Source organism: Mobula hypostoma, chromosome 4, assembly GCF_963921235.1.
Source record: "Mobula hypostoma chromosome 4, sMobHyp1.1, whole genome shotgun sequence".
Lineage (NCBI taxonomy): Eukaryota > Metazoa > Chordata > Chondrichthyes > Myliobatiformes > Myliobatidae > Mobula > Mobula hypostoma.
Window position 1 is genome coordinate 163,924,901 of NC_086100.1, and position 13,696 is coordinate 163,938,596.

Genomic DNA, 13,696 nt, shown 5'->3' on the forward strand with positions numbered 1-13,696 from the left:
CTTGACTCCCTACTATCTAAAAACTTACTGTGAATCAACTCTGTTACTGAGCTTTCATAGCCTTGCTGAGCATCCCAAGAGTTCACCCATTCTGGTTGGAGATGGTCTCATTGCTGCCTCGTATTTAGTATCTGTGACTACCTCTGGTTCTGTTACATAAATAATTCACGAGAAATGAAAGATTGCAGATATTGGAAATCTGGAACAACACAAAATGCTGGAGGAGCTTTGGGTCAGGCAGCATCTATGGAGGGAAATAGTTGATGTTTTGGGTTGAGACCCTTCATCAGTACTGTAAACAATGATGTTTGCCTGTCTGTTGAGTTCTTCAACATTTTGTGTGTTGCTCAAGAAATAATTTGTTTTCATCGTATGGATCTGGCACCTAATTGTCTTTCTGATGTTGGCCTGTTCTCTTTGGGAAGACGTCTTGTTGGTTTGAGCTTCAGCCAGCCTTAGAACAGGAGCACATTCTTCTCCAGCCCACAAGCCAGAGTGCTGACTCGCAAATGTGAGACCTAATTGATGAGACCAGAAGGTTCCTAAGGTTAAACCTCAGTCCATGCTGAGCTGTGTCAAATGTGATTACTATTGGGAGCTTGAGGGAGGGTGAGGGATGTAGAGAAGTGTGACATTGTGAAGTAATAGAATTAATCTTGGCCTTGTTATGGGTACTCATTCCTTAAGCATGATGTGTAACATCTTGGGTCACATATCAGAAGGCTCTAGCATTATTTTGGGACTGTGTCGGGCTATTTAACAAAGGAACTGGGTGAACGGTTGCTTTCCAAAAGTCACTTTAAGTTTCAAAATGAATTTATCTGTGTATTAGTGCACATAGACAATGAATTATAAAATGGGAGAACATTATAGACTTCAGCAAAGCTTGGGACTTTGGAAAGCTGTTAAGTTGTGTTTAAGTCACTCTGATAAGGTCTGTCTTCTTTCTTCACAAAGAGTCCGGAGCTTGGCATTTCTGTGGAAAGATCTTGTGAGTTCTAAGGTTTTAGCTGACAGATACTGGGCAAACCCAGAGCTGCTGAGCTGGACCTTGTGTACCACGCCTGTCTTAGCAGACTTGTACTATGTTGCTAAGTATTTTGTTATGTATTGATTTTCGATATTTCATAGATGGAACCTGAATTATAGCTGAGTCTGCTTATAGAATGTGAGCTTTAAAAATCAGCCACATTTCACTTGTTGAGCTCTTGAAAGAACTCATTCTTTGACCCATTCTTTATTCTCGTCTTGTGGTAGGTCTGATGGTCTGGTTGTCATTTCACTTCCAAAGTTTTCAATGCAAAATAGGCTGATTCATTTTAAACTCTGGATTTTATATTCTAAGAGTTAAAAAAAGAGAGAGTCACTCCAGAAGTGAGCTGATCATACCTACTGCTATGTGATTGGCCATGCTGGTCTGCTGGGATGGCCAGGTACATTGAGATAATTTTTACTTAGTAGTGCACACTTGGAAAGTAGGCATCGGCTAGGAGAAGATCAGCAACTAACCTGTGCCATGTGGACACTTCTTCACCTCCTTCCATTGCCTCGGGTCCATCACTTACAGACTTACAGCTCAGTGGCAGCTTCTGATGCATCATTGACCACCATCATGCTTCCACTTTTTGCATTGCACATCAACAATGGGGCACTTGGAACATTCTGTCCCTTTATCTGCAAGCCACCTTTCATCTACTAGCCTCTAGGTCTTGCATGTCATCCTTCACTTTTTCTGCTAACTACAATGTGATCCTGCCATCTGTCATATCCTCCCCTCTCCCCTCCCTTTCTGCTTTCTGCAGTGTCCATTCCCTTCATGACTCTCTGGTCCATTCATCCTTTCCCACTCTCCCCTTCACTGTGGCCAAGCACTTTTCCTAGCAATTGGTAAGAAATGTCCCCTCATCTTTTCCCTGACCACCATCCAGCGGCCTGAACAACCATTCCAGGTGAGGCAGAGGTTCACTTGCATTGCTTCGTACCTGGTCTATTGCAGCTGATGCTCAGGATTTAGGTTCCTCTACATTAAAGAAACTAAGTGCAGACTAGGTGTATGTTTTATGAAGTGACCTTTCCTCTGTCCGTAGTGGTCATCTTGAAATATTGGTTCCACATCATTGTGACTCTCCTTCCCACTCCCACACCAATTGTCTGTCCTCTGCCTTCTCTATCCTATGGTGAGGCCAAATGTAGATTGGAAGAACAACATCTCATTTTCTGCTGTGGTAGCTTGCAATCCAATGACAGCATGAACATTAAATTTTCCAATTTCAGGTAACCCCTTGTATTCTCCTCCCACACACACTCACCTGTCCACACAGATATTTTCTCTCTTTGTTCACCTTTTGCAACACCTACACCTCACTTGGTTCTATCAGTTCATCAAGCCTTCCCCCCACCCCCACATCTATTTCCACCCATCAGCTTCTCTCCCACACTTACTTTGTACACTACAATCTGCTCAGTCCCAAGGCAGGATCTCAAATGGAAATTGCTCATTTATGACATGTCGACTTATATCTTTTGCCTCCACAGTTGCTGGATGACCTGCTGAGTTCTTCTGACTTTCTGGTTTTTGTTTCAGCATTTGCAGTCTTTTTTTTTCTTAAGCAAGCCAACATTCTGTACATTAAATGTACCTCTGTTTGACAAAGGGCAGATGATGGAGGGTCACTGGTTACCAAGGGGTTTCAGTGTTTGTTAATAACCTCCACCCTGTAACTATGACCAGCTGCTTGAAGGACCTTGAAGTTTCCAGTTCAGCAGAAGTTTCAAATCACTTTTGCATCCTGTCTGTGTGCTTTGTATGCATTAAGAGCTTTGCTAGTTTGTCACAGAGCTTTAGAAGAGTGAGCACAAAAAAGAAATGGTTTGAAAGCTTTTACATCCCTGAGCACTTAACAGCTAAAGAAAGATATTTAAGGTGAACTAAGTGTTACAATGTCAAAAGTGACAGCTAGCTTTCACATAGTATGTTCTAACAAACAGCAATATGATAATGAACAGATTGTCAGTTCTGCTAATGTTGATTGAGATATTGGCCAGGACACCAGGGATGTTACTTCTGCTCTTCTGTTGTACCATTCCATAGATACATTTTCTGTCAGATGGGGTCTCAGCTAAGTTTTTATACAACTCCAACAATGCTGCTTTGTAATGTCCATCTGGATTTTAATGCTTCAGGTGGTGGAGTGAGTCTTTCTGAGTGTGAATCCTATTGAGCCACATTTGGCATCACCAGTGGCAGGAATTATGGTGCACTTTTGGGATATTTACAGTGGCATTCTGTGGTAGTCAGAGACTGTAGATACTGGAACTGGAAAAGCAAACAAAATGCTTGAGGAACTCAATGGCTAATGTAGCATGTGTGGATGGAAATGGACAGTTAAGGTTTTGGGTCGAAGCAACTCATTTAGACTACGCTACACGAAGGTTCTTGATCCGAACAATCAACTGTCCATTCCCCTTCACTATTACTGCCTGACCTGCTGAGTTCCTCAACATTTTCTTTGTAATTCTTGAGGGAATTGTATTTGATTGTTATCTTGGATGGGATCTCTCCTTCGTTTCATTGTTTGTATTGACACATCAAGGATAGATATACTGTACCTGTTTGTTTTAATGAAAATTTCATCGGTACAAAAAGCTATAGCAGGAAATGTCATTTTCCATGTCAAGTGATCTGGTATGTTTCACATTACACCTTTGGAGGACCTGTCTTAAGTTGGTTATACCCTTCACTTAAATAGAAAGGGAATTAATGACTGTATGAAGTTGAATGTCTAATAAATTTGAGACATGCTGTCCGATGGTTGGGAGGAAGGATGTAAGGAATGCTGAAGAGCTGGAGGAACACCTGGAGTTCTGGAAAAGTCATTGGATTGCAGGGGGTTTTAGAGATGGGGAGAAACAACCCTTTGATGGTCTTGAATCCAGGAATCAGAACTGTCAACTTGAGGCATTTAGAGGCAGTGTAGGCCAGTGAGTACTGTGGTGGCATACAGGAGTTTGTATGACTAGATGGTGGGTTTTGGATTAGGTTAAGTATCTAATATTGATAAATTTGAAATCTTCAATCTTTAATATTTTGTCCAATGGAATATCCTGTTGTGCACAGTTCCCAATGTGCTTAAATAAGAATTTTTTTGCATGTTTGTGCCATCTGTAGATTGTCTAGGATTGTCAAGCTTTGGGGTGGAGATTCATCCATGGTTGCTCATTCTAAACATGTCTGTGTGTTAACCTGTACTCCCAAAATTTGGCTGTCTTTCGAACTAAATATCAGAAGTGGCCTGCAATGCAATGTGCTACTTTTTTGTATATTTGAAAGAGAAATCTTCACATCTTTATGTTTCATATCCATAAAAGTACAAATGAGGGATTTTGGTTTGCACTTCATAATGAAAAAAAATTCACAGAATGATTCTATAAAAAGAATTAGAATACATGCTGTTTTTGAATACTCAACAACCCACACCTATTTAACATTCTCAGTTCTTAATGAAAGTCTGTGAACTCAAACATTAACTTTGTTTGCTTCCTGCAGGTGCTACCTGAAGTACTGAGTGTTTTCAGCATTTTCTATTTCTATTTTTGATTTTCAAGAAACTATTTGTTCAAATTTGTACATTGCAGGGATTGGGTGGGTTAAGATTTCAGTAAGAAGCAATTACAAGACACCTCATTGATGCAGCAATGTGCTGGATGAGCTCAGTGATTCAAGCAACATCTGTGGAAGGAAAGCTGTAGTATTTCAGGTCGAGACCCTACATCGGATCTCACAGCACTGCTCCTGATACAGGGTTTCAACCCAAAATGTTGACAGTTCTTTTTTTCCTACAGCTGTTGCTCGACCCACTGCATTCCACCAGGACATTATTTGTGGCACCAAATTCCAGCACCTGCAGTCTCTGTCTCTGTTTTACAACATATTGAAAGCAGTAAAGTAGCCCAGAATATTACGTGGGAGTGATTACTAAAATTTAATCTAAAGTTAACAATAAATTGGTCAAAGTAGTGAGCTTTTTGAGAGTGAAGTATAGATCAAGAAAGAGGCAGAGGTGAAGAGGTTCACAAAAACATCCCAGAAATTTTGTCCAGATGGCAGCAGCAAAGCTGCTGAGGTTACACACAAAATTGGACTTGGGGGAGCTTGTGGGCTGTAAGATTGCAGAGACGGAGAGAGGGGAGAGATTATGGAGGGATTTAAAAAATTGACAGAATTGGGCATTTATGATCTCTTGAACTGTTTATTCTCACATCACTAACATAATCAGGTCTTTGCACTTAGGGTTTCTCCTGTGCCGAAACAAATATTTTATGCCGTTAGATACTCTCTGATAACATCCTGTTGAGGTTTTGTTTGGTTTGACAGTCCATTAATAAAAAAAAGGGACAGTTTTTCAAAGTGATTCTGTCAGTGAAGTCTGATTTGATACCCATGGAATATGATTGATGTTGGTTATGGTTCTGCATCTTAAAAAGAATCACAATCAACCTTATTTCTATACTTTCTTCAAACAAAGCTCTGCAGATATCTGAATTTATTAAGGCACTTTGCTCATTAGGAACTCTTCCCACAGTTTAAACTGAAACAGCATTGTGTGAAACATTCGCCCTGCCTGTATAGGGCCATCAACTCTTCCTATTATAAAATATGTCAAAGTAACAGCTTTAATTCTGTATTTGATTAATAAAAGCAGGCTTTTCATGATGAATTTGTGGCACTTTGAATTAATATCTGTGACTGGGTCAGCGTCACCAAAATATTTCATATTTTGTTTCGTTTTCCATATTGCACTTCTGCTGTTAGATACAATCTTCTTTTTTGGCACTAGTAACTGTTAATAATTAAGCTCATTACCTCATCAAAGCACAGGAACTTGTAATGCAGAGGACTTAGTGTTTTGTGGCTAATGCTAAATCCCCTGCCACTGATTTCTTTTTCCCTTTTCCTACTTTCAGTTGTCCAATGAGTGCATGCCAGTCTAATGCTGGTCTCCAGCACTTTAAAATCAGTTTACCACATTTTCTTGAGCCACTTCCAAGCTCTGTTGAGCCACCTTTGCTGTTGCAATAAATCACCAAAAGATGGTCATCTTGACACAATGAAAAATAACTCTCAACTCTACAAATCCAACCGGACATGCCTTGGTGACTGTAGTGAGGATTTATGAGTGGACTCCGTTGACAAAACCGAGCCAAGAATTTTGAACAGTAAGAATCAGTCTTGGCAGAATGCATGAAATGCCAACTTCAGGAAATTGGTTCGGGATCGTATTTATAAAAGGAAAACCATCACTGATGGAAAAGCTGAATCTTTGTATAACAGTGCTAAAATTCTCCCAAAAAATAAGCATTGAGTGATTGGAAGGCATTGCACCTCTTGTAGTCTTGAGTACAGTTTCATTAATCTTTTAACTTTATGAGTAGAGAATTAAAGTTTTTAACTAGATTTGAGTTAATACATTTTATAATTGGAAATTTTAAGTCATGGTGATATGAAATTGTATTTTCAATTTGTAAGAAATAACATTTATGCCTTTCAAACCAACAGTTTAAAGATCTTTTTCAGAATCGAAACTGCTCAGTTTCAGTGGTCGTATTGGGAGATCACTGTGGCTATCTTTTCTAAAAGAGTCTATTTCCATTCTCAAGAGCATTTGGATCCACTCCCAGCCCAACACCTCCAAAGATATATATGGTCCAGCACCATTTTGATACTTTAAAGGAATTGTATGTATAAATGCAGCTTGTTGACATTAACTGGTTAGGACTAGCATATGTATAAATGCAGCTTGTTGACATTAACTGGTTAGGACCAGCATATGTGTCTTTTGAAATTCATCAGATATTTGTACACACACCTCCTCCTTCTTTGACTATGCTGTAGACTATTGTGGGACGTTCAGCATTGCAGCAATTGTTGATTAGTCTCCAGGATGCAGCAGTGAGTAGACCATTATGATTTAATAGCTTGTGCTTTTTAGGAATACTCTCAGTGATCAATCATAAAATTGCTGGAGAAGACAGGTAATGGTAGCAATAACAGCAAAATTTTGGAGGAACTCAGTAGATCAGGTAGCATCTATGAAAGGGAGTGGACAGTTGAAATATTGGATCAAGTAATATCCTTCATCTGGTCTGAGAGATGGAGGGGAGATGAGATGAGGGGAAGGGAAGGAGCAGGAGATGGCAAGTGCTATTTGGATCCAGGTGAGGAAAATAGATTGGCAGATGGAGAAGGGAAGAGCGAAAGTAGAAACATGAGCTGGGAGGTATAAGTAGAGGCAACAAAGAGATGCAGATGTTGGAACATGATAGGAAAGGAAGGTGGAACATAGAACCAAATACCGGAGGTGGTGTGGGCTGATGGGAATAGTTTGGGGAGGGAACCCAGTGGGAGAAATGTGTAGGTGATGGACAAATGAAGTGGTTGGAGAGGGGAAAGAAGGGAAATGGTAGATAATAATAGGATTTTTTGATTAACAATTTGACAATCATTGAATTGTGTGAGGAAAATTCTTTCAGCTGTTCAATTTGAGTCAGAAGGGCAGGGAAATTCTATTATGGATGGGAGTCCGTAGAGATAATTCACTTGATGCAAACTCTCTGAGGTGCAAGAGAATAGTAAAGAACCAGAGATTGTTATGGAAATAAGTTTTTTTGCCAATAATTTATGGAAGACTAGAAAGGAAAGGGCTTACAAAGATCTTCTCTGGCGATGTATCTTACAGATATGGAGCTCTGGAGCAGTTCCTTTTCATTTGGAAAATGGGTAGTGATATTTCCTTGATTGTGAACTAAAATGAGCACTAGAGTATTGAAGTTAACAGAAATGAATGCATTGTAGGTAAAGAAGAATAACTGATAATCTTGGATCAATTTACCAGCAATGACCGTAGCCATCTCCATCCCTGTGTTAAGTTGATTCTAGCATGGCTTTTGTATCTGATGATACATCTTGGTCTTCAGGTTTTACTATGTTCTTATGTTCTAAGTGTTTTCTGTCTTCTTATGTTTTATCTGTGAAGGAGCAAAAGTAACCATTAGTGGTGTATAAATTTCTTGAAAGAGATTGGGCATAAATCAGCCATTATACATAGTCGGAATTTCCTTTGTTCTTTTAAGCCAGACTGCTGAAGTGTGGAGCCTTGAATTGGATTAATGTGAAGAAATCTAACCTTGGATTAAAGGATATCTCCCACCTTCACTTCCCCACACCCTCAGTGTTTTAGGTTGAATAGTATAATATTGGACAGTATGAAATTCTTCAACCAATGAAGTCCTTTCTGTAACATTCTGAGAACTTGGCAATTGAATGTAATATTGTTCTTGAATAGCTTTGGTAAAGGAACTTATTTGATGATTTTTTTTTCTACATTTTTCTTATGGTACAAAAGGAATTACTGTTTCTTCCATTGCTTTCCATTTTGACCACCATGTGACCTTCCCCCAATCTTCCATTTCAGACAGTGCCTGAGGCACTGTCAATATGGAGGAAGATTGTGAAAAATTACACAAGGGCACAAACAAATAACTTTACAGAATGGGCAAATAAGTAATCAGTTAAGGTCCTCATGGGTGATTCTGATGTACATTTTGGTCTCTAGAATAGTGAGTGTCATTTATTATCTTTGCAGAAGGCACATCAAAGTGATGTAGGCTTATCTCAAAGCACTAACACATAAATAACTAAAATTGGACAGTTAGCAAGGTCATCAGAAAGGAAACGAGCACTAGCGGACTGTAAGAAAGTTCATGCCAACATTGTATTGAACACTGGTTAGAGTGCAGTAGAGATATTCTGTGTATTTTTAGTCACCATAGTTACAGTGCAGAGGAGAAATTATCAAGATCTTTAACAAAGTGAAAACAAATGAAAACTACGGGAAGGATGAAAACTAGAGGCCATTAATAGAAGATAGAAATCTATTATGAAGAAACCTTGAAATCTATTAGGAAGTTCAGCTGAAAATTATTTACCTAATGAAGGATGTGAATATCGAATTGCTGTCACAGTGAGTGGTTGAGACGAATTGAATGTGCTTATAAGACATTGGAGGCCACTCAGACCATTGAGTTTGCTCTACCAATCCATCGTGGCTGAGTTATTATCCCTCTCATCCCCAGTTTTCTGCCTGAAACCTTTGACGTCTTGACTAACCAAGAACCTATCAACCTCTGCTTTAAATATACTCAGAAACTTGGCCTCTACAGCTGTCTGTGTCAGTGAATTCCACGGAATCACTACCCTCTGTCTGAAGAAATTCCTCCTCATCTCTGTTCTGAATGGTCACCCCCCTGTTCTAGGCTGTGCCCTCTGGTCCTAGACTCACCCACTATAGGAAACATCTTGCTCATATCCACTCTATCTAGGCCTTTCAATGAGATCCCCCTCATTCTTCCATACTCCAGCGAGTACAGGCTGAGAGCCATCAAACACTTCTCATATGTTAACCTTTACATTCCTGGTACTTCCTCTGGACCCTCTGCAAAGCCAACACATCTTTTCTTTGATAAAGAGCCCAGACCTGCTCACATTACTCCAAGTGCAGTCTGACCAATGTCTTATAAGGTCTCAGCATCACAACTTTGCTCTTACATTCCAGTCCTCTCGAAATGAATGCTAACATTGCATTTGCCTTCCCTACCACCGACTCAACCTGCAAGTTAACCTTTAGGGTATCCTGCACAAGGAATCTCAAGTCCTTTGTACCTCCGATTTTTTTTGAATTTTCTCTCCATTTAAAAAAGAGACCTACACCATTATTCTTTCTACTAAAGTGCATGACCATATACTTTCCTACACTACAGTATATTCTATCTGCCACTTCTTTGCCCATTTTCCCAATCTGTCTCAGTCCTTCAACAGACTCCCTGATTCCTCAACACTTTCCTGCCCCTCCATAACTTAAATCTGCTTCAATTTTTTATATATTGTAGATGAAAATGTACTAGTCTTCTTGCAAATGATGCATTTGGTGCTAGTCCAAATTTATGCACCATAACTGGAAAAACACATCTATTAAACGTTCTGCTAATGCATGCCATTATCTTGATTCTGTTTTTTTCCTTCTAATAACTAAATTGCATTTTGAGCAATAGCAACAAATTATTTCTTCCACAATATTGCCGGGTTATAATTTGGATTCCATTGAGTGCCTGGAATATTGATTCCATGCCCAAGTGACCTCTGTAGCATTAGGGTATGTACGTCAAGGTTGGTATAAAGGACCCATTAATGACTGTCAGTCATCCACTTCCCACTGAGAAAACATCCACGAAGGACATGGGCACATCTTATGTTATGGATAAAAACGTATTTGAAGCCTATTCAGAGAGGTTGGTGAGCAACTGCTTCTGTGCTGGCGTCTAGACTAGCAGTTTACGACCCAACTAATGAGAAGAGGCATTTTTTTGTTCAAATTAAGTCAAAAGGGCATTATCTTAAGAGCAGGAATGCATGCAATCACAACTTTAATAACTTAAACAATGGTTTAGTATTTTCTAAGCCAGCAATGAGAATATTTTTGTAAAAGGGGTCAGATTTACTATCTCTGCCATTTCCGAGAACCACTCACGTGATATAAGTTGTATTTTAATCACGTAAAAGTAGCCTTGAATGTTTTTCACAAATGTAAAGACAGAATTGCCATAGTTTTTTTAAATTATTTTGAGATATAGCATGTCAGGCCCTTCTGTTCCTACGAGCCCACGCTGTCTCATTTACACTTGTGACCAATTAACCTAACTCGTGTGTCTTTGAAATCTGGGAGTAAAGTGGAGAACCCAGAGGAAACCCACATGGTCACAGGGAGAAAGTACAAACTCCTTATAGACAGCAATAGCATTGAACTCGGTTTACTGGCCCTGGAAAAGAGTTACACTAACCACCACACTGCTGTGCCGCACTGAAATCTTGCTGGATCATCACTGCCCTCTTGTTACTATCCCATACTGCCCTTCACATTTTCCACCTATCCTGTATCCCAGTGTTACGGTGTGACAGACCTGTCCTGACCAGTACTGTTGCTCAGTGCAGTACAGTGACAGCTTGTCCCCACCAAGAGTGTAGCTCAGTGTTTTACAGTGTCGGTCTGTACCAACCATTTCTGTATTACAGGATTAAACAACAATGGTTTGCAAATACCAGTAACTGTACCCCAGTGTTACTCGGCATACTAGTGATATATAGTGACAGATCTGTACTCCACTGACTGTAGCCTGGTGTTACACAGAGACAGCCTGTCATCAGCAGTACTGTACCCCAATATTACACAGACCTCTACCTGCCATCGTAAGACTCCAATGTTTTAAGTGTAAAATTGTCTACACCAGAGGTGTTACCCAGTGTTATACAGTTAGATATCCCACCAGTAGTACGACTTTGAGTTATACAATAAGGACCTATCCCCCCATGGTACTGTATCCCACGGCTATACATTGACAGACTTGTATGTTATGATTCTGTTGCCTTGTGTAACACAATGAAGGTCCTGTCCCCGGTGGTACTGTACTTAAATGTTAGCTAGTGCCATACCTGCCCATCCAACCTCACCCTTGTACTGTGACAGGCCTTTTGCCATCAATATTGTATCCTGAGGACTACAAATGCTAACTTGAATGTCAGGCACCAGTCCTTAAAGATCTGCATCACTCTGTCCCTATGTGACCATATTTAGGGAATGAGCTCATATGGTCTGCCATACGGGAGAGAGACGGGGAGAAATTGCTTCACTGCGACTGTTGTGAATCTTTCAGAATCTTCTGCCTTGCCATGCTGTGAGTGCTCAGTCAAGTGACTGCTTGTAGTATCGGCTTGTGAGCAGGCAGCTTTGCAGGTCCCATTTCCTCCTCCTTGTAAAATGGTACTCATTTGATGTAAGTGAACAATTAGGGAAATAATTTAATTACTGCAGAAATCAAACATTATTGCTTTCCGTCACTCCAGGATTTGCTGACACTCCAACCCTCCCAAAATGTGTTAACGTGAAAAATGAGAGATTAGCTTTGAAGTGTAAAAGTAATATGCCTTTGAATTGAGAATCTCAAATGCACCTTAAATCAGCTTTCTTTCCTCATTAAACTCAATGGGTATAATTGTGTAGGAACTTCCCCGTACTTTTGTTCATTGCCCATTGTGTCCTCAAGTCTACCTGGTTGGGAAGGCTGATCTAGCTGGGACCACTTCACTCCTCAGACAAGGTCTGTACAGTGTCTAGACCTCAGATGGTGTTGCACAGAATCAAAGCAGTAACAATTTAAATGTTTCAGCCCTTGTTAGAATTTAAAATGAATACAATTGAAGCAAATAATTTAACAAAAACACAGAACATTTAAAGGCACTTGTAGTGAAAACTGTTAAATTAAAGCAAAATAATTAAAATAAATTTTAATTATCCAAATTTAGGGAGGTTATGCTTCAGTTATACAGCTTTTTTTGCGATCATATCCGGAGTACGATGTGCAGTATTGATCTCCTTATTTAAGGAAGGACATCATTGCTTTGGAAACAGTTTAGAAGAGGTTCATTGGATTTAAGCATGGAGTAGTTTACGAGGAAATACTGGGCAGGCTGGGCTTCTATACAATAGAATTTTGAAGAGCAAGAGGAGACTAGATTGGAACATATGAGATGCTGAGGCGTTTTGACCGGATGGATTTGGAGAGAATGTTTCCAGTTGCAGGAGAATTTAGAACCAGGGTCATTAAAATAAGGGCTCGGCTATTTAATATAGAGGTGAAATCATGAGTCTTTGGAACTTATTTCCTCTTTATAGTTTTAAGGTAGAACTGATTAGTATTTTCAGAAGGTTACTAATGGGAATGTGAATCCTAAATTACAGACAGCAGCCATGAATGGTCGGATAATGCTGATACATTTTGTGTATGTAAAATACAGAGATTTAGAAAATAAACACATTATTGAGGAGATTAGCGTGGATTTATGAAAGGAAATTCAGATAATCATACAGCACAGGAAGAAGCCCTTTGATCTACCATCTCTGTGCCCACTATCAATTTTGTATCTACACTGATCCCAGTCACCAGCTCTTGGTCATTTGCCTTCTGTGCCTTGGCAATTCAAGTGCTCCTGTAAATACTTTTTAAATGTCGTGGGATTAACTGCTTCCATATGTACTTGGGTAGTGCATTCATCTTTGACTAACCTATTGGGGTTCTTGACGATGCATGTACCAGAGTAGATGGGGGAGATGGGGGATATCAGATTACCAGCAGCCTTTTAGTAGCGTCCCATCCTAGTGGGATGGTTACAGCATATGGAATTGGGGATTAAGAAATGGTTAATGGATATAATGCTAAGAATATCTGTACTCTTCTCAGGTTTGCCTCTGTTAGTAGTGGGTTACTTACCTCTTCCTAGAGATGCTGCCTGGCTTGCTGCGTTCACCAGCAACTTTGATGTGTGTTGCTTGAATTTCCAGCATCTGCAGATTTCCTCGTGTTTGGGTTATTTAGGGATCGGTTCTTGGGCACCAAACTGTCTGTAATTTGGCTGAAGGTATGAAATGCAATTATTTCTAAGCTTGCTGATAACAAAGAACTAAATGGGAATGTGAGTAGTGTTGAAGATAGAGTGAGGTTTCAGGGGAACGTGGAGAAGCTGAGTTGGTGGCCAATAACATGATAGACTCCCACCTCACCTCAGTATTTTTCTTCTCCTCTCTGCTAT

The 13,696-nt window shown here is 39.8% G+C and overlaps 1 protein-coding gene and 1 long non-coding RNA gene across 4 annotated transcripts in view; one reads left to right on the forward strand and one right to left on the reverse strand.

Moving 5' to 3' along the window:
• The window catches only part of bmpr1ba (bone morphogenetic protein receptor, type IBa), a 602,440-nt gene that overhangs the window by 61,018 nt on the left and 527,726 nt on the right, over positions 1-13,696 (forward strand). The gene's annotated exons all lie outside the window — the stretch shown is intronic.
• The window catches only part of LOC134344963 (uncharacterized), a 53,411-nt gene that overhangs the window by 38,874 nt on the left and 841 nt on the right, over positions 1-13,696 (reverse strand). Inside the window, exon 2 of the long non-coding RNA XR_010017574.1 lies at positions 7,890-8,025. This is a non-coding gene — a long non-coding RNA (uncharacterized LOC134344963). The remainder of the gene's footprint in view (positions 1-7,889; positions 8,026-13,696) is intronic.